This window comes from Antechinus flavipes, chromosome 2, assembly GCF_016432865.1.
Source record: "Antechinus flavipes isolate AdamAnt ecotype Samford, QLD, Australia chromosome 2, AdamAnt_v2, whole genome shotgun sequence".
Classification (NCBI taxonomy): domain Eukaryota; kingdom Metazoa; phylum Chordata; class Mammalia; order Dasyuromorphia; family Dasyuridae; genus Antechinus; species Antechinus flavipes.
In genome coordinates, this window is record NC_067399.1 from 65,086,780 (window position 1) to 65,108,223 (window position 21,444).

At 37.8% G+C, this 21,444-nt stretch overlaps 1 protein-coding gene across 1 annotated transcript in view; it reads left to right on the top strand.

Moving 5' to 3' along the window:
- Positions 1-7,677: 7,677 nt before the first annotated feature.
- The window catches only part of CDH11 (cadherin 11), a 214,018-nt gene continuing 200,251 nt past the window's right edge, over positions 7,678-21,444 (top strand). The window contains exon 1 of the mRNA XM_051975085.1: positions 7,678-7,843. The gene's annotated coding sequence lies outside the window, so the exon portion shown is untranslated. The remainder of the gene's footprint in view (positions 7,844-21,444) is intronic.

Genomic DNA, 21,444 nt, shown 5'->3' on the forward strand with positions numbered 1-21,444 from the left:
AGGGAGGGGGTAAATTGAAAGGAAGGACAGATTCCAAAAGTACCAGCTATATTTAGGATCCCCAGAGAAGCAGCATTAAAATCATGTGTGTTCCTTGACATTGAAAAGAAAAGAAAAGAGGGAATTATTAGCCAGTTCCACAGTAGGTCAACAAAAAGCAAAGGTTTTATTTGGACACCATTGTGTATGGACCAGATGGGGTAATGACGGAAGAATGAACTATTGAGCAAAGGCAAGAAAGCGACATTTAAGGATATCCACATAACTGCTTGGAAGAGAGCAGGGTTAGAAAAAGGTGAGACAAGTTATGATGAGCACCCAAACTTTTGACTGTCTTGCTGAATTGAATCTTTACAAGTTAAGCCGTCAGAATTTTCCATCTAAGCTGTAATCATACAGTAACCTACAAAAGTGCTCCATGTGGATTTCTAATACAGAGCCTAACATAGTCACAAAAATTCTTATGAAACGTGCACTTTGTGCTGTGCATATGTGTAGGTGTGTTTGAAATGTCACGAACCAGAGTGCCTAACTATAATTCACAGGAATTAATCACTTAGAAAAATGAAAGGGGGGAATTAACTTGCTTTAACTCTTACGAGACATTGCCAGCCAGCCGCCAAAATAGATTTTGCAAGATGCAATCTTATTTTATCTTTTTCTTATGGTCTGGAATCTTTTGATTATCCTTTTGAACTTGTTTTTCTAAATATCTCTACAGTCAAGTGTTACCTGAATCTTACGGGTGGAGAGGACCCACCCTGGAGATCCTCAATACCACTTCAGTCTAAAACACTCATCAATTCTGTAACATTCTCTATTAAATGAAGACCTGTCTTCTGGAGGCCATGTACATTTTTCTAGTGCCCTCAAGTTGACAAAACACTTTCCTCATAACAACTCCTTGAAGTATGTAGTCTATCATTAGCTTGACTTTGGTGATGAATAAATAGAAACAGAGAAAGGTTAGGTAATTGCCTGTGTTCAAACATAGCTAGCAATTGTCAGAATTGGGACTTGAATCTAGGTCTTTTGTTATTTAGTTGTTTTTAGTCACATTTGACTCTACATGATCCCATTTTGAGGTTTTCTTGACAAAGATACTGGAGTAATTTGCTATTTTCTTTTCTAGCTCATTTTACATATGAGAAAATGGAGGTACATAGGGTGAAGTGACCTTCCTAGTAAGCAGTAGAAGTGAGTATTTTCCAGACTCCAAGCTTTGCATCCTAGGTGCTATGCTAACTATTCTGAACCAAGACCTGCTAATTCCCAAACTGACTTCTTCTCCAACACCTACTTCCCACAACTCTCCCATCTATTTGTCTGTTTCTCTTGATATATTTTCTGAGAGTATCAGCTAGTTCCTTCAAGTGCTACATTATATTTACAAATGTCACATCCTAGTATGTGATTGTTCAAAGAACAACCTGAGGCTTAAGAAAAGGATTAGGGGATATTTTTTGACTAAGAGTATAGTACTCATTTTTTTTTTCCAAGTCCCCAGAAGGCTGACCCTTGGAGCAAGAGTCACTTTGTTGGCAGTAGTAATAATTGTTGATTTTTATTCTCCTCCAAAAGATAATTCAGCTCTCTTTTAATGCTATGCTCCTAAAGTCCGGATCAAGGTTAGAACCAGAGACCCCTTCAGGAGCCATGCTGGTAATGGCAAGCTCAATTAAGAGAATCCTTTTTATCTATGACCCCCATCTTCTTGATGTAACTATTCTTTACTTCCTCTGGATCCTTATCACCACTGTATTGATTAAATGTTCATTATCCTTCAGATAATAATAATAATAATAGTAATAAGAAGAATAACTCTTATTTATGTTCAACTTTAAGGATTGTGAAATTCTTATGGATATCACCTTACTTAATTCTCATACAATTCTATAAGGTATTTGTTATTAATATTCCCATTTTTCTTTTGAGGAAATTGAGGCACAGAGAAGTTAAATAACTTGCCTGGGGTCACACAGTAAGTATCTAAGAATGGATTGGAATTTAAGGATCGCACATTCAACACTCTATCCATTCTGCCACCTAGTGGCAAAATTCCTACATCCATGACATTTATAGGAAGTGACTTATGTCTGGTCTCTTATCTCATTGCCCTCATCTCATTTGTTCACTAGCAGTCAGTGAACAATGTCTTCAATTCCTGGCTCATAGTGATACCCCCATCCATTTCTGCTTTTCACCTCCTTTTTTGCATTGATTTTCCCTATCACATGTAATTGTCTTGAGAGTAGGAATCATCTCTCTATTGTGAATTTCTATTTAGCTCTTAGCACAATAACTGAAAAACACTAACCACCTGATGTCACTTCCAAATGAAGGTGTATTTGAAATGTCATGAATCAGAGCACTTAACTAAAAAAATTTAACTATAGTTCCATAAGAACTCTGCCTGGAAATTCTGTGCTCATAACCTTTGTAAAGTATGCTATATTTCATAGAAGTATGAGATGGATACTATTATCTGATTGATTTATGCTCTTTGAGGGCTTAACTCAGAGAATAAGGTCAAAACCAAGTCTCTCTACACATCACATGTAACCACAACTCATTAGTTATTATGCTTCTCATATCCAAAGAACAAAACCTTTCATTATAGATCGATGGGCTTTTTAACAATGGAATATCCCCTCTGCCTATATGTATGATTAATTAAATTGAAAAGACTTCTCATTTTCCTTATGTTTAAAGGAAAGGATGAAGAAAAACAAAACTCTTAACATAAAAGTAAAAACAATTGACCTTAGCTCATCAGAGAGAAAATCAACACTTTCATGTCTATTTTATAACTTCCATTTAAAAGGATAATCAGTGATTTAAGAAGAAGCCCAAGGTGGAAAAAAAATTCTCCAGAGCTTTCGCCATTCCCCACTCCCCAATTCCCTATGCCTTGATTTAATTGAGTTACTTTCAACAAGCAAAATCAAAATATTAAGAGAGTTCTGCTTTATGCCTGGAGATAATTTGCCTTATGGTGATGTATTCACCCATCTTAAGAACTTCCAGTGGCTTTTATTTGCTTATCAGACAAATATAAATATTCTAACCTACCACAGGGTGGTGTTGGGCATGGTGGCCCAAAATTTGTCCCACACTTGCACAATTTAATTGTGAGTCAAAGTTTGAGGGGTTGGGAGTTATTCAGATCTTACCTCTAGTACTTATCCCAGATGCCTCTTCATGTCTCTTGGCCTAAGGTTCCTCGGTTTTTAAATGTACTGATTTTACCAGATGATCCTCTAGGTCTCTTCCAGTTCTATATCTTGCAAATTAATTTTATAGCCATATTTCATAATACTCTCTAGAGACAATGTGTCTAGTTGAAAAAAATGCATTGATAATCTAAGGACTTGCATTCAAATTCTGGTTCTGCTGGTGTCCTTGTTTAAAATAGGACTTCATTTCCTCATTTGTCAAAAGAGAGGGTTCGACTAGATGAACTTTAAGGTCCCTTTTAGATCTGAAGATATCATTCCTCCCTATAACTGCCACAGGCCATCCTCCATCCTCTGTGATTAGAAAGTACAACCTTTTCAATGTTTCTCTTTGAAGTCTTTCTTTCCTTTAAGGCCCATCTCAGAAGCTACCTCTTCTATATAGTTGATTAGTTAGTTGGTTGGTTCATTGATTGATTGGTTAGTTATTATTTTCCATTCTCAAAGAGGACCAAAATGACATCACTGTGCTAGAATTGAATTATAGTGTGTCCAACTATGGTTGATCAGACCAATATAGCTCAGAGTGCTCTGCCACAGGTTGGACACTAATAATCCATATGAATATTTGGAATAGCTTCTCTAATTTTTCACATCTTGAGTTTCTTCTGGGCTAATTCAATTCTGCTTTGCTCATAGAGCACAGCACCTCCTCTGATGATGGGACACCATGATGAGAGGTCCTATGCCATGTGTGCCATAATCATATAATCAATTCTAAAGTTCCTAGAGATTAACTTTATCCTTCATTCTCCTCAAATTTTCTGGACCCTCCCCTTAAAACTATTAACCTTATCTCCTATCATCCACACATCCAGTGTGCAATTCCTATTGCAAGATTCATCCATATTATAAGTTCCTGGAGGACAGGGTCTATATATGGCTCCTGCCCGTTGTCCAAGGGTATCCCTGAAGCCCAGCCTATGGCTTCGTCTTGGTTCTCATGACCCTTCTACTGTTTAGATGCTCATTCTTCTCTAGATAATCATAATCATAAGAATAAGTGGCCCAAGAAATATTTGAAGAATGAGTTTCAGAGAGAGTGGATATGGGGTATTGTGGTCAATTCGAGCAGAGAAGACTCCTGTGACAGCTGCAAAAGAGCAAGCAGCCCTGCTTTCCCTGGGGCTTGGCATGTTTAAAGTCCATAAGGCCCACAAAGTAAACAAACGCTTTGTCTTTTGGGCAGAGCAGAGAGAGAGATCAGGCGCCTGGTGCCGGGCTGGGCAACGTGCAGAAGTCCCGCAGGACCCCAAACCTGGTGCATCTCCCGTGAATGACTAGCTCCTCCTCGAGAGCCAGAAGGGAGATAGGAAAAGAAAAGAGGGAGTTTCTGAGCCAGCAAACCCGAGGCTGGGGTTCCCTTTCCAATCCCGGGGACAGACTGAACTGCTCTCACCAGCTGCCAGGCTTCCGCTACTAGGAGCATGTGAGGTGGGAGGAGGGTCGGGTGAGGGATGGGTTTCTCTGCTGCCTCCAAACTGTCACTTTTCATTTCTCCCACAAATAGTCGAGCCACCCCAGTCCAAACTAACCAAACGGAAAATCTGACATTGGAGGATGTGGCTCTTCAATTGGAGGGGAAGGATGGGAAGCGGGCAATTTTTTCCTCTAGTTATTTCTCAGTCTCCCTACAAGAGAAGAGTGCCTACTATTTGGGAAATAGCCGCTGCTCTGGGTACCTGGCTGAGCTACACAAGGGGCTGGGAGGCTGCCGAGAGATCCTGGTCTCAGACCTTCTCTTCCTCTCCCCTTGCCACATCGGTCACTTTGGATCCTTAACTTAAAGACTTGCTTGCTCTTGATCCCTTATTTCCTCTGCCTCCCCCATGGAGCGTTCTATTTCTTTTTTCTGGTACTGTCTAGACCTAGAGTGGTGCCCACTGTGGTGATCTAGTTCAGATGGATCTGAATCAGTCCCTGTTCGGGCGCCAAAATGTGGTGAGCTTTTTCTTCTCAAAACGCAGCCAGGTGATAAAAGTTCAGATCTTTTATTATCCCAATATAGCCCGGTTAGCTTAGAGGCCTATCTCTCTGCTTGGTTCCAAGAGCTCTCTCCAAATGTCTTTAAATCCAAAGGTCTGGTCCTTCAGCCTCTGCCTCTACTTTCTTCAGCCTCCAGCCAGCTCCAGTCTTCATGCCATTCCGGTGAAAATCCCCCAAAGTGCTCTGTGTCTGTTTCTTTTATACAAGAGGGAGGAATTGTGGGATACGAGAGAGAGGGATTATGGGTTTTCTCCCATAGTGCTCTCTGGCCCAAAGAACTTCAAGGGAGGTGTGAACTCATTGAACTCCAATGAGTAAAGGTGTGGACACAAGCCTTGTATTAATTAGTTCTACTTAGTACCTTGTTTCAGGTTCTGCCCAAAACATCTTCTTGTAAGATTAGATCAACTCTAATTACTTAGCAGTTAGTAAGGATTCCAACATCTCCCCCTTTCTTTTGTTTTAAAACATAGGGGGTTTCTGAGGGGGTACACATAAATCCATCAATATGGGCCAGAACTTTGTAACAGATATACATGGTATACATAAATCCATCAATATGGGAGGCATTATACATAATTTACATAAGTACATAGCAATATAACACAAGCTAGTAGTAATGTCAACCTAAAAATTTACACATGTCCATAAGTCCTAGAAACAGTCCAATAGGATTCCATTGTCCATTAGTTCATGTGCCAGGAATCCAATAGTTCCTGTAAGCCCTGAAGTACTGCAAAAGTCTCATCAACAATTTTTCATCTCAGGGAACCCAATGATTCTTGCTGGTTTTTCAAGAAGTAAAACAGTTTCATCTTGTGTTAGGAAATCCAATGATTCCTGAAGTTTTAAAAGTCTTTTTAACAGTTTCATACTCACCCTCTGAGCCTCTCTCCTTATCTCCTTTCTCCATCTTTCCTTCCTAAAGCTCTCAATTTTTTCTTTCCTTCTCTAATCCTTCTGGCCTCCTCTCCCTCTCTTTTATCTCCTCTTTCTCTCCCATTTCCTCCCTCAATTTTTCTTTTACTTTTCAATTCTTCTCAGCATTCTCTTTCTGTTCCTTCGTCTTCCTCCTTTTCCTACCTCCTCCCTCTTCCTATCTCTTACTCCTCTCATTTCCCTCCTCTCCCACTTCAATGTGTCATTTTATCCTCCCTTCCAATAAAATTCTAGGTGGTAGAGATAGGGAAAGATGTCGCTGGCCACCTCTATTCTGAGGGTCAGGTTTGGGTGACAAGAGGAAGATGATTGGGCTGATTGAAGGCCCGCTTTCAGCTCCCTCCCGGTTGCCCTTTTCTGTTTTTTGAGTCCCTAGGGTGATGTGCAGAAGTCCAAGTCAGCTCCCTACTTCCACCCTTCCCACCTAGGTTCTGTCTCATCAGATGCTCCTCCCGCCGAGAGCCGAGAGCCTCTTTAGGGATTCTCCCTCACTTCTCTCCCCAGTCCCCTTTCCTTAGTTGCCAAGGTCCCTCGAGCTGCAGCTGCCAGGGGCTTTCGTGGATTCCCCACCCTCAGCTCTGACCCTGTAGGCGGGCTTTCCCCAGCTGATCCCAAGGGCCACAGAGGAAGAATGGCTGAGCCTGGAACCGAGAGATGTTCAACCTGGCTAAGAACACCCCACAGGGACCAGGAACCTAGCCCTCTATAGCTCGGTCAGGTCCCTGTAGTTCCAGCTCTTCTGCCCCCACGGTGCCTGCCGCAGCCTGGTACTGAGACCCGGGGAGTTGGGACGGGGGTGGGGGGTGGGAGCGGGGTGGGGCGGGAGTAGCGGTATGGAACGGCGAGAGACAACAGGTGAAGGCACCCCCGCTTCCGTCCCAAGCAGAGTCTGGTACCACGTCTGTAGAGGGGCAAAGCCTGCTCCTCCATCTCCCTCCCGAGTCCCAGGAAGCTCTTCTTCTTAATGCCATCTCTCCCTTTTTTCCTTCCCCCGATCTAATGTGACTCTGGCCGGGGTAGAGCTAGTAGCCTGCGGTCCCTTAGCTGAAGTGATTGAGGGGAAACCACGGAGGACCGGGGAAAAGTGGGGGGGGGTCGTTGGGGGGGTTTCCAGCCCCTCCCCATCCCTGGCCGCTTTCCCGCCCCTGATTGGCTGAGCGTCTCTGGAGCCCAACTTCAGTCATTCAGTTCGATTCCCTAGTCCAGGCAGACCCTGAACATAGTGACCTAGGGCGGGAGGTGGGGGTGGGTGGGTTGGGGAACCCAGGGGTTTACACAACTGGAGAGCGCTACTGGGTCAGGCCTTGGGGAGAAAAGGAGCAGCCCTTTCTTTCACCCCCTGCCCGGAGGCCAAGGGGAAGCCAGTCTCTTTTCCTCTACTCTTGCCGTTACTCCTTTCCTCCACCCCCATCTTTTTCTCAGCCTGTCTCACTCCTTCGCTCTCTCGCGCTCTCTCTCTCCCTCCCCCCCCCCTCCACCCTCCCGCCCTCCCCGCCACCTCCCCCCTGGTTTCTAATTCCTGCCACTAGCTCAGCGGCTCATTCAGCGGCGCCTTCAGCAGAGTGGAGTGTACCAAAGCTGAGATGCAGTTGTGTCTGCCCGCTGTCTAGTTGTGAATGGGACTTGTCTCCTTGCTCTGTTCTGGGGGTGACAGTACTAAGCCAGCCCTGGAGGACTCCAAGGTAAATGTTTGGGGAACTGCAGTCGCAGTTTCCCCTCCTCAATTTGTATTAATGTATTTGTGTCGGGGGAGGGGGTGAAGGGAAGGAAGCCAGCTGGCTGCCCCCCTTGCCTTTTGGGGTTGAGGGTGTGTGTGTGTGTGTGTGTGTGTGTGTGTGTGTGTGTGTGTTTCTTTTCTTTCTTTCTTTTTTTTTTGGGGGGGGGAATAGGAAATCTGCTAGATTTGGTTTTTAGCCAAGGTGGATCGGTGCTCTAATGACCAAAAAGAAAAGGGAAAAAAAAAAAGAAAAAAAAAAAAAAGAAAAAAGGAAGAAAGATTGGGGGGGGGGGGGGAGGCGCGTTGAGAAAAGCAGCTAGCGGATTTTCTCTCCCGCCTGGCCAGATGCAGGTTCTTTGCAATCATTCTGGTTGGGGGCTCTTGGGGCAGGGGTGCCAGATGTAGAATCTAGTGATGATCTACTCTCACCCTATCACCACTTTAAAACTGGGGTTTCTTCAGTAGCAGTGGCTCAGCGAGATCTTTGTAGGCAAGGGGGTTTGTTGGAGGCGGGGGTACAGCGCTCCCTCTTAGGGACCCAGAGGTTCTAATGGTCCCAGCTCCAGGCTCAGAAAAAAAAATACAAACCGAGCTAAGAGGTTGAAGAGCGGAGAAGCTTTTGTCTAAAGGGACTATTTGGGGCTACGGGGTTCGGAATCTTTAAGGGTTTTTTTTTTCCTGGAGTATTGCTGGTACACATCTGGAAACAAGTCTTCCTTCCCGCCACCATTCCCCCCCACCCTAAAAAAATACACTTCTGGGAGAAATTTTGCTCCCGGAATGCAAGCTGCGTTATTTTCCCTAAAACAGGGTTGAAAATCTCGCATATCCCCAGTTTCTGTCTCACGCCCCCCTTTCCCCATCCGCTCTACCCAGGGAAGGTTAGAATCCCCTTCCTGATTGTGGAAAACGGGGTGGGAATGGAAGATCTGGGCACTGGGAGGGCAGCTCCTGCAGGAGAGGGGGAAGGGAGGGGGGAAGGAAAAGAGGAGGGGGAAGGAGGACATTCCCAGGCACTTTAATTGTTTCGTTATGTGTCAAGATATTGCAGCAGTACAGCCAGGGTGTAGGGTGACAGGAATCCGTATTTTGCTTGCTCTAAATCCATTCCTGTCCCTCGATCCTCTTGGCTTGCGGAGGGGACCCGCAGGAGACAGTGCTCAGCTCTCCCTGGGCATTCACATCATTAACTTTTTAGACCCAAACCATCTCCCTTACATGGTTCTTCAGGAACAGAAAGGGCAGCCCAACATTCACATACAATGGCTTTCCCTTGGCCACATTTGCCCATTTATTCCTTAAACCTTTACAATATGAAGTTGGCAAAGACGGAGTCAGGATGAGCCAGTTGGCATCTATGAAACTCCTCATTCTAAGTACCCTCTGTCCCTTAGAAAAACAAAACAAAACATTGCTGTGACTATGTAAAACATTTACCTACCCAGAGGAGATCATATATAGTGAGAAAAGAGTTCCCCAGAAAATTGACATAATAATAATACTAATGCTGATAATAATAACAATAGCAACAAAACAACAGCAACAATACATCTCTCATTTCTACAGTGCTTTAAGGTATACCAAGCGCTTTCCTCACAAAGTCAGTGAGCTAAGTAGTGCAAGTATTAATATTCCCATTTCACAGGGAAAGAAACTGGAGAGATGAGGCACTCGCGGTGATCTTCCACCCGCTGTCAGGATCTTCATTTATTCAGAAAATCCTATTCTAATGGTCAGAGTTCCTTCTCTTTTCCGTAAAACATTCCTGGGTTCTGGAAGACCATGGGATGGGCGAATAAAGGGGAAGCAAGGAGTTTCTCTCTGCTGATTTGCGCTGATGATGCAATAGGAATTTCACGGACCATTGCGCTGCTATTAAGAAATCACGGCTTTTAATTATTTAATAATGAAATTGTTGAATGAAGACAAGCCATAGCTAATGGAGAAGCAAATGTTCAGGAGCCCGTATGGAGGAGAGAGATTTTGACTAGAGGAAGAACCTCGATTCCATAACCACCACCACTACCCCCCCCCCCAAAAAAAAAAAAAAAAAAAAAAAGAAATATGTTTTCCTTCCATTTCTTCTCTAAGTCTAATTAGAGTTTATTAGCTTTTTTTTTTTTAAGTATTGTGTTTAATTATAAAGATCCTGCAATGATTAATCAGAAGTAGGGGTAGATCCATTTCTTTAATACAGTGGTTTCCAACCCCCCTCAGCGATGGTGAGAATTCCTCGCTTTCTAGGGGAATAGAAATGCAGATGTGTGAATCTTGGCCACAATTCCACCTCACCGCATCAGCACATTTTAGGATATTAGACCACAAGCCATTATAAAAAAAAAGAAAAAAAAATTCCAAGGAGAGGCAAAAGAAGGGCTCTGACCTTCATTTTAGGAATCCAGGAACCGTTTCCCTGAATATTTCAGCGTCAAAACACTAAGAAAATAAAAGTTGTCAACGTACTTATAAGTGTATGCAGGGACATGCCCGGAAAACAAAGGGAGAAAAGTTACAAAACAAAGACATAGAGTTGTCATCTAGTGGAATTCTTCAGGACATTGAATAGACCAAGCCCAGAAATGATGATTTCTGATTTGACGCTGAAGAGCTTCAATTTTTTTTTTGCCCTCGAATATTGACCTTGTATTTAAAAGTGAAATGGAGCATAACACAAAGGGAATGTGACTAGAATACACGCTGTGAGGCACATTTGGAGCGATTTAAACTTTGCTCCAATATGAATTATCAGGATCTTGTGCTTTTAAAGCACGGGTAAGTGTATTCATTAATGAGATATTTTGCAGCCTGATACGTATCTGTATAATTATGTATTTATATTATACATTCATTTTATTTGTGGATATAGCATTAACTGGTCATTTGTATAGCTGGTTTTTAAAAGTGAAAGATTTTGAAGGTGGGGGAAAAGAATAAAAAGGTTGAAAGAAATAAAAGTTTCCATGGAACTCTAAATACAGATAGTTGAACCAAGATTCTTATTGCTTTAATGATAGAATAGACATTTTCAAATTTAATAGAAGTAACCAAATATCTTGATTGTGTTTTAGAATTTGAATTATATTCAGCCTTCTTATCAGAACTTTAGATATAACTTTATTTTGAAAACTAAATTCCATTGTAAATTCAGATTTTATAAAATGAGACTAAAAAAATCTGCAACTCTTTGTAAAATGCTTATATCTGGCTATTTTTATTGTTGTTATTTCTGTTGTTGTTTGTTTATAGAGGCTATAGGCTTCAGTTATTTTGAGGAATGCAAAGCAATTTCATCCATTCAAATAAATGTTTTTATCATCATAGCATTGCTCACATTTTGTGTACATAACTATCTAGAAAGGACCTTCACTTCAGAATCCCCCTGTAACTAACATAGACTTTGGCCTCTATATTTTGTTTTCCACAACACCTAAATAACACCAAGAAGACATACTTTTGTATGTAACAAGTCGTCTTAGTTTCAGAAACTCAGACAATGAAAGTGCTTTGGAGAGCCTGAGAGATGATGTAGACCAACTCCTTCATTTACAGACAAGGAAAGTATGCCTTGGTTTTGAAATCACATGACTTGGGAAGTAAAGGTTCACAGGTAATTCCTGTGTTCTCTTTATAAACTATTTTCCCTTTTACCTGGAAGCAAACCAGTTTTATTATGTTTGGGATAAGCAGATGATTGCATAGTTTTTGGTTTGTTTCAATAATTAAATTTTATTTTAAATTTCTTATTTCTCCTTGATACATTTAGTCAGAGGGCCCAGTATTTATAAAAATCCTGTATGAGGACTGATGTTATTTAACAAAGCTTTGTGTCTAACTTTTCGACTTTCCTGAGTTCCTTTATAATGCAAACAAAAACAAAAAAAAAAAAAAAAAAAAATGCTGTACTAGTAAATCCAAGAATTTTAAATAAATAGATTGCTTGGATTGGTGATTTAAAGAACCAAACAACCTGAAAGCTTTGTCTTTTTCCTATTCTAATAAAGTTGGCTTTGTGGTTGTAAAGATAAACTTGGAGGATAAAATAACTCAAAGTTAATAATGAATTATTTGTAGAAAATAATATTTTTCAAGGCAAAATTTTAATTTATGAAATTCTGATGAATCTGGGTTAGGTCGAGACAAGATAAATTGTATGAATGTATTTATTAATTTACTTTTAAATGTACAGGACTTTTATTGTTTTACTATTATTTAAGAAGTTAAAAAAAAAAAAGTTGAGAAGAAATCTGGGAATCAGCTTTTTCCTAATTAGGTTTCCTGTGCTAGATGTTACCAAAATCTGTCGTTTGAAAGAATGGTGTGCGCCAAATGCATGAGAGATATAATTAGGCAGCTTTCTGCTATGATTTTGACAAGATATCAAGAACATTGTACCTATTCTGATTGTGTATTCCTTTAGGGAAGATTATATTTCCGAACACAAGAGGGCAGTAAAGCTCTTCTCTAACTTGCTACCCGAAGCCCATCTGCTTTCCAGGGCACCATGAAAAGACTTTTTGTTACCACCAGCCTGGCTGGCCCTCTCAGGAGAGACAGAATTCAATCTAGCTGTGGTTCAGGCTAATGCTCAGGCAGTTTGTCAGGATTAACATCTTTCTAGTCTATGGATCCCTTTACCTTCAACATCCTATTACCACCTTGGAGTTCACTAGAAAGTTTGGGCATCGTGTAACTTTAGATTGGTTGAGGAGGGCACAGCTGGAGTCTACGTATAAAATAAATAGTGGTGGTTTTCCCTGAAGCCTTGATTTGGGAGAGATTTTCCAGTATGTTTTTATGTAAAAAGAACATAATTTCATTCTCAGGAGAAAGGGACTAGCTAAATAAAAGAAATGCAATTGGAAATTTAAGGGAGATTGTTGTCAGGCTAATTATCTTGTTTTCTAATCCTCTTATTGGCCATTGTTTCAAGAGATTTTGAAGACTCCTAGAAGAATCATTTAATTTTCAAAGAGAACAGCTGATGGATCTTTGGTAAACACTTGGGGAATATGAGTTTTGATTGTAATAGTAAATAACTATTGGTTTCACACTATTCCTGATATTACTTATACAATAAAACAACTTAGCGAAAGTTCACATCTTAAATGAAACACATCCTTATGTGCTGAATTTGTTAGGATCATTTGTTTTTTCCCTTGGTTTTAAAGATTACTATTATAATTAAATCATACCTTTCTTGATGCAGAAATTTAGATTTTTTTGTTGCATAGTTTCATAATTTCTGAATGAATAGGAAACATACCCATTAAAGCGAACTCACAAATATAAGAATAGCTCTATTTTTGACTCATTGTTTTAACAAGTTATTTATTTGTTTGTGTTTGTTTCTATGTTTTGTACTGAGCAAAATGATGTCCCCAGGGATTGGCACAGGAGTTCATCTGAGTTCTTAGCTGTGTTGGAATAGATAGTGAGTTGATGTAGTAGAAATCAATGTAAATGGATTATGGGAGTGAGTATTAAGTAACTGGGTAGAAAATGAGATGGAGTGATTTGTAAACTGACGGTTCATTCACTGGGCAGTTTATTTAACTTGAAAATACAAACTTATTTTAATCCTTACAGTATAAAGATTTGTGAGAGATGTCAGTTTGATAGCTCATGAACAAAATTTCAGATTCACTTAATTAGTCATCAAAGATCTAGTTTTACAGCTTGCCCGCTTGCTTCAATATTACTCTGACTAGATGTTTGGTTCTCTATTCCAACTCTAACATTCAGTGATTCTACCTCAATGACCCTATGAAAGAAAGAATATTTCCATGTAGTGGAGATTCTTTGGGCTGAACTTATATGGTTCTTATAGGAGCAGGAAGGCATTCACTGAATTAATAAGAGCTATCAAATGTTGGCACTATTCTGTTTTCCTCAAATGGGATCACATATCAGCAATTTTCAATAATTTAAGAACCTATTGATTTCTTACTGTATTTTGCACATAATAAGCATTTAATAAATGCTTTTTGATTCATATTGTTAAACATATGTATGTGTCCATATATGTATGTGTGTATGTACGTATATATATGTATGTATGTATAACTTTGCAGAGCTCCAAAATTGATAGAATAACATAATAGAATTGTTCTCTTTGCTAGGAATACCCATCTCGTTTATGCCTATGGAAATTTTAGACTGATTTCTTCTGTGAAGTGTTCTATAGACTTTTCCATTCTTAATTTCCAACATGACTGTGATTCTTTCCACTCTTAGATACTTCAAAATTCTTTAGGCCTCCCTCATACCCTTTTCATACTCTACATTCAGATTAAAGATATGCATATATGTCTTTTCTATTATCAGATTATTTGATTGTAAATTTACTGGAGCCATGAATACTGCTTTATTTTTCTGTCTCCCTCCCAGAACTGAATACAGGGTTTTATATAGAATAGATATTCATTTAACAAATTTTTAAAAATGCATTATATGCATCAATTCTCTTCATTATAATAAATATTTGTAAATTTAATATTGTATTATATTTTCTTAATTCATTGCACTTAATACTTACTGTTCTCTGAATTAAATTGCCCCCTATATATGCCATTTCCTCAGCACATTAAAATACTTTGAAAACTGTTTTGATCTGATGTTTTGTTTTAGCTATTAGTGATTGCTAAAGTGGAAAAAATGTTTTAAGATATCTTTTTTATTCATACCTATTGGGATCGAAGTACAGACTTCTGTATGTCTTTGCCTCTTGAAATATTGATTTATTTTCAATTTGGTTATGGGGATATTAAATGTGGCCATGTCAATGGTAGGAAAAATTATATTTTACATTAAATTATGGGATAGAAGCTGTATTTTATTTTCCTTTTGAAATAGAGAAAATAAAATGTGACAAAGAGAGCATGTATGTTGGTGAAAATATTCAGTGTTTGACTCTATTAGATATACATAAAAAAACACACTTTTTTTTTCCAGTGGATAAATGGGATTTCCTTTCCTTTTCCTTTTCTCTTTCCCTTTTTCTTTTCCTTTCCATTTTTTTTTTCCTTCCAGAAGCACTTTCAAGATTTTGGAAGCATGTTACTGATTTCCCCCAGTGATTTCACTGGAAATGGAATAGGAAATGAGCAAGACCTTAAAGAGTTCCCTTACTTTTCAAAAGATGAAGTTCAACCCTAGGGAACTGAAATGACTTGCCCAAATTTCTTTAGGCAAAGCTGAGATTCAAACTCAGTTCCCCTGGGACTAAATCTAAAGCCCTTTCCAACATACCCCTCTGCTGTTTGAGTCCTTGGGCAAGTAATTGAGATAATGTATCATTGACAACTCTCTCTGTGAAATGAAATGCTAAGCATTTTCCAGTACTTCTATAAAAATAATTCTCTAGATTAACCATCAACTACAGTACTAGAATATTCTTAGGTGAGGCATTTAACTTCTCAGTTTCCTTTTATATAAAGTGATTGAGTGAGTTTGATTGATCTCTGATCCAACTCTAATAATCTATTATATTAATTGATGCTTCCTGATTGTAATCAGGTTTAGTCCCAGCATTTTTTAATGTTTACCACATTATAAACAGCAACAATAACAACCACAAAAGAAACACCAATACCTATCTCTATTGTTTATTTTCACCAATCTATTTCAGTTACTCCATAAATTTATTTATTCCTCCAAAATGCAAAATATTCAAGAGTCAGTTTTACTTTTAGAGAAAATAATTTCCTTAAAAATGATTCTTTTTTTATTTCCATTTTTCAAATATTCATTTTACTTTGAAGTTGAATAGAAACATTAACCAACAGAAATATAATTTGGGGAAATTTTACTTCAGCTCTTACTAGTATTTGATACTGAGATATTAAGCTAAAATAATTTTTTTTAAAGTTTGCATCCCTACTAGATGGAACAGTGGATAGACTGCCAGGCCTAAAATTCCTGAGTTCAAATCTGGCCTCAGACACTTATTGGCTGGTTGATCCTGAACAAGTCATTTAACAATTGTTTGCCTAAGGTTCCTCATTTTCCATATGAGCTTGTAATTTGCAAATGTTTTGCAATGAAAACCCTAAATGGGGTCATGAAGAGTTGGATATAACTGATATCTATATGAGATTTTTAGTCTCTTGATAAATCATCTTGATTTCAAGCAAATTCAAGTTGACTATGGTATGTATTTATATGACAGAAATTTGAAAAAGTGAAAATTTTAGCTTGTAAGACAACTATGGATATGCAAGTTTTTTGTGTTTTTTAATATCATTAATAGCCTTATATGTTATTTCATATAAATAAATTCCTTACAAAATAATCATTAACATTTTATAAAACTTTATGGTTGGTAAAGGTCTTGTGACATATTTTCTGTCAAGGTTGGAATGATATACTCATAATTTCTCATCTGTGAATGATCTCTCGATACCTTTTACTAATGATTATCTAAAGCTATTGAGAAGGGAGCTTTGATTTGAGTGGTTCAATGTGGCTGAATGAGAGTATAGTCTGGCTTCTCATCTTAGACTTCTATCACAGTGAATGTTTTATTCTATATAGAATATTTCCTTATGTCACATTTCAAATGTTCTGGTGCCAACTTAGATCCATGAGCTCCAGGTGATAACCAAGATTTTTGAACTATATTGTTTGAAAAGCATTGTGCTAGAAGGTAGCATGAAACAAGGTGATATGGTGGAAAGAACTTTGGATTATGAGACAAAAAAAATTGGATTGCATTCCCAGCTAACTGGGTAACTTTGTAGAAGTCATTTAATCCATGCACATCTCAATTCCCTCTTTAGAAAATGGAAATAATGATTACAATCCAAATGTTTCTGTACAAAGGAGGGGCTGTATAAAGTCATCTGCCTCACTTTCTCCTCCAGAACCATCTTGGTTCAGTGGCCAGAGATAGATCAGGCTGACTAATATTATACGTTGTAGGGATGATACTGGTATGTATTTTTCTTCACTTGGGTGCTCCATACAACAGGAGAATCAAAGGTCCTGAGCAAAAACAAATAAAAATGAGAACTGTCAGAATTATTTGTTTTGAAGAATATTTTGGCAGATATACAAAAGATAGATTGGAAAGGAGAGAGAATGATGTGAGGGAGTTCAGTTAAGATGGTATTATAGTAGTCATGGTGAGAGATAACTAGGGCCTAAGCATGGATGGTATTAGTGCCAGTGGAGAGATAGATGTAAGAGATATTGTGACGGTAGAGTTAAGCTGCCTTGGAAATTTGTTGGATAGTGAGAAATGAGGGCAAGGAGAGTTCAAGATGATTTTGAGCTTTAAGAGTGGCAGGCATTTGGGGGAAGTGATGAGTAAAGTTCAAGGCATGCTGTGTCTAATGTAAAAAAACAAACAAACAAAAAAAAACTTCCTTTATATAGAATTCTAGTCTAGTGTGAATTTTTACAATGGATTTTGGGTATACTTAAAGGAATATGGCAGAAATTAACTCAGTTCAACAAAATTGATTTATTAAGTCAGCATAGTGGGGAATGGGGATATTAAAATAAAATAATTTCCCCCTCTTCCTGTCAGAGTGAGTCTTTCAATTATTAGAAATCAACCAGTATTTATTAAGCATTTATTTTGTGCTTTTTAATTTTTAGAAGTCAACCAGCATTTATTAAATACTTAGTATGTGTCTTTCAATTACTAGAAGTCAATCAGCATTTAGTAAGCACTTTTTATGTGTCTTTGAATTGTTGGAAGTCAACCAGAAGTTTGTAAGCACATATTGTGTATCACATACAGAGGATACCCAAAAAAACAAACAAAAAGAGTTTCAGTCTTCCAGAATCTTTCAATTTAATAACTTCTATTGGAAGAAAGTATTTTACTCCTCTGCCTCTGTCCCTAAAACTTCTTTTTCTCAAAGTTAAATATCTTTAGTAATTTAACCTGGTCTTCATATTCAATGGTTTCCAGGCTAGCCCCACCAAACTGTCCTGTATCTTAAATGTCTTCCTCTAAACCTGTTTTGTTTTGTCCTTGAAAAACCAGATCTGCCTCAATCCTTTTTCTGTGGTCTGATTACAGCAAAGTGGTCATATTTTATGGGATACAGCATGTGATAGCATCATTGAGCTACATCTGCAAGTTAGTAGCAGTTTAAATTGGAAGTTAGAAAACATCTAGTCCAATCTTCTCAATTTACAAATGACAAAACTTTAGCCTAGGGAATTTAAATGATTTATCTAAAGTCATACAGTAAGTGGTGGGTCTCAAACCCAGATCCTTTTCTTTCATTGCAATCTACTGTTAATATAATCTAAAAAGTATTGCAGGTTCCATCACTCTTGATTCCCATTTTAGCTCATGGGCTATTAAAACTACTTTTCTTCACACTTATTACAATCCAGGCAAATCTCCAGCTTGTGGTTGTGCATTTTCCCCCCATTAAGCTAAATGTAAAACTTTACATCTATATTTTTGAATTTCATCTTCTTTTGGCTCATTGCTCCAGCCTGTCAAATTGCAATTAACATAATTTATAAAGCATCTTGACATACCTCAATGTGATCTACATTTCACATATCCATCAATGGTCAGTGTCTTCATCACACACACTTTTCATAGATATCTATATAAACAAGAGGAAGCATAAAGGAAAACTTTCAAACTTGATTCTTGTTCCAGAAAGTTTACTTCTGCTTTTTATTTCTACATTTTTAGAAGTAACCATGGCATAGTTAAAAATAAAATGTTTTATTTTAGTAATCACAGTGTCACCTTTTGCTTAACAACAATAGGTTAGCATTCTTTACTATGTGAGCTTCAATGTAGGAAATAAAAAAATGAAATATTTAAATAAGGGATATTTTGTTGCATTCCAAAACAATGACGTCTTTATCCTTGAAATAGTAATTTTATATTCAGAATAGTAGAATTTCAGAGTTATAAAGAATTTTAGGTGTTTACTGGTCTAGAATCTCTAAGACATGGACCCCTAATAGAATAGCTTTGAATGTTCTCACCATTCAGGGCCCACTTTTCTGTATCATTCTACTTCATCCATTTACTAAAATTTTATTTCAGTTCACCCAGGCATGAACATGGATTAAAATTGGTTGAAATACTGTTCCTAATTAAGAAATCCAAGAATGGACATTAGTATGCAAGACCTCCATCTTTTCATTTGGAAAAAATGACCAGATGCCTTCTGAAGTTCTTTCTCTGAAGACTCTAATTCTAAAAAGTCTACATGTCTGTATTATACAGTGTTCTGAATATCTTAATGCAATCTTAAGTTAAAGTTTAAATACAGGGTGTTTTTTTGGGATACCCTGTATTTTAAGATTCCTTTGCTTTCAAAATTCTATGTTTTCTATTCTAACTTCCTATCTACTGTGGTCTCTTTCAGGCCTAGCATTCTATATTTACCTTCTATTCAACTTTAAATATATGTTCTGTATTTAAACATTCTATGTATTATAATATCTTCTCTTCAAATATTCTTGGTTGTATGGCCTTGTCTAGCTCTAACATTCTATATTTTAAAGTCTACTCTTGTTCTAAAATAATTTTCAAATATACATATATATGTGTTTATGTGTGTATTTGTGTGTGTGTATATATATAATGTGTGTGTGTATATATGTATATATATATGTGGATAGATAGATAGATAGAATGATATCTGCTTTGATGCTTTGATACTAATTCACTGTCACCTTGGGCAAGTCATTTATCTGCTTGGCCTTCAATTACCTTTTCATTAAAATGAGGGGATCAGACTTTATAGATCAAGAGTACTTAAGATGAATGTTATGAACTTATTTTCTTTAACATTTTCATGATATTATTTCAATTAATGAAATTGCTTTGAAATCCTACTTATTTCATTTTATACATGTAAAATAATAAATCTAAAAAGGGGCCCATAGACTTTACCAGATTGCCAAAGGGTGAAGTACAGGTACTTAAAGGTTTAGAAATCCTGCTATATATAGATAATCGAGGAGATATAGTTCTAACATCCTATTATATTATTATTCAGAGCCCAGTCACGTTTATTTGGAACAATTTGTCAAAGCTGGTGGTTGAATGGATCAAGCAGACACCTCAGTCCATTTTACTTTCCATTTGTGGAAATCTCTGGCAAACGGTGGTTGGTTATCATATAGTGACAGTCACAAGTTTCTTGTTTGATGTGGGTGTTTTCCCCTTAAAATAATGTTCTTATGATTTGTGGTTTTTATTAATCACTGCTATACCATCCTAATTATTGTTTAGACTCTCTAAATTTAACCATCCTCAGCTGTAAATTCTGGATCGTTCGTCAGTCGGCATTAGTGTTCCCTTTCAGGCTGAGAGCTGTGTGTCTTTGAAATGCAAGGCAACTCACACAGATTCATGTCAGGCCTCCCACTACCCAATTCGCATGCTGTGCTTTATGAGCCAGAGAATCTCCTGCTTTAGAGTTTACTGAGAAGCACATCCTCTATCCCTTTCTTACCTGGCATGCAATTTCTAAACCATTTTCGCTTATGTGAAAGGGAAAAAAAGAGGAAAAAGAATCAACCTTATTGCAGAATTCTATCATCTCCTTAACTGGGCACTGCCTGTTTCCTCAGTGATAAACCAGGGGAGGTAACAGTAGATACGGTTTCAGACTAAAAATCAGAAATCTGGATTCTAGTTTTGACTCTGCTAGTGTCTGGTTGTATGACTTTAGGTGAGTCATTTTACCTTACTTTTTTGGATATGTAAAATTGGAGAGTTGGATAAAGAAGGTTCCTTCCAGATCTAAATGTTTTGATTCTACAATTTAAAAAGTCACTTATTTTTTCTGAACATTAATAGCTAGCATTCATGGATCCTGAACAACTACTTGGTGCAGTGGATAGAGTATTGAGTCTGAAGTCAGGAAGACTCATCTTCCTGAATTCAAATTAGATCTCAGACATTTAATGTAACACTAAATGTCTAGTGTAAAAGTTTCGTGCAACACTAGCTGTGTTACATTATTTGTTTGAATTTTTTAATTTATCAAATGAACTGGAGAAGGAAGTGTTAAATCTTTCTAGCATCTTTGCCAAGAAAACTCTAAATGAAGTCAGAAAGAAGCTAAAACAACTCAAAAATGTATATAGCACCGTTAGATTCACAAGGTACTTTCTATAGATTAGCATATTTGATTCTCATAACAATCCTAGGAGGTAGATGCTATATTTCTCCCTACTTTACAGATTAGTAAACTGAGACACAGAAAGAGTACCTGAATTACCCAGGCTTGCATAACTAATAAATATCTGAGGCATCTAGGATGAGTTCAGCACTTTATCTAATGGTCCACTTGCAGTTAGGTAGAGAATGGATAGAGTGCTGGACTTGGAGTCAAAAAGATGGAATTCAAATTTAGCCTCAGATGTTTAAGTATCTGTGTAACTTTGGGCATATTCCTTAACCTCAGTTTATTTCAGTTTCCTCATCTGTAAAATGAATGCACCTCCCTAACAGGTTTGTTGTGAAGATCAAATGAGATAAGGATTATAAAGCACATAATAAGTGATACATAAAGATTAGCTATTATTATTACTAGGTTGTTAACTAATGTTGATGACTATAATACT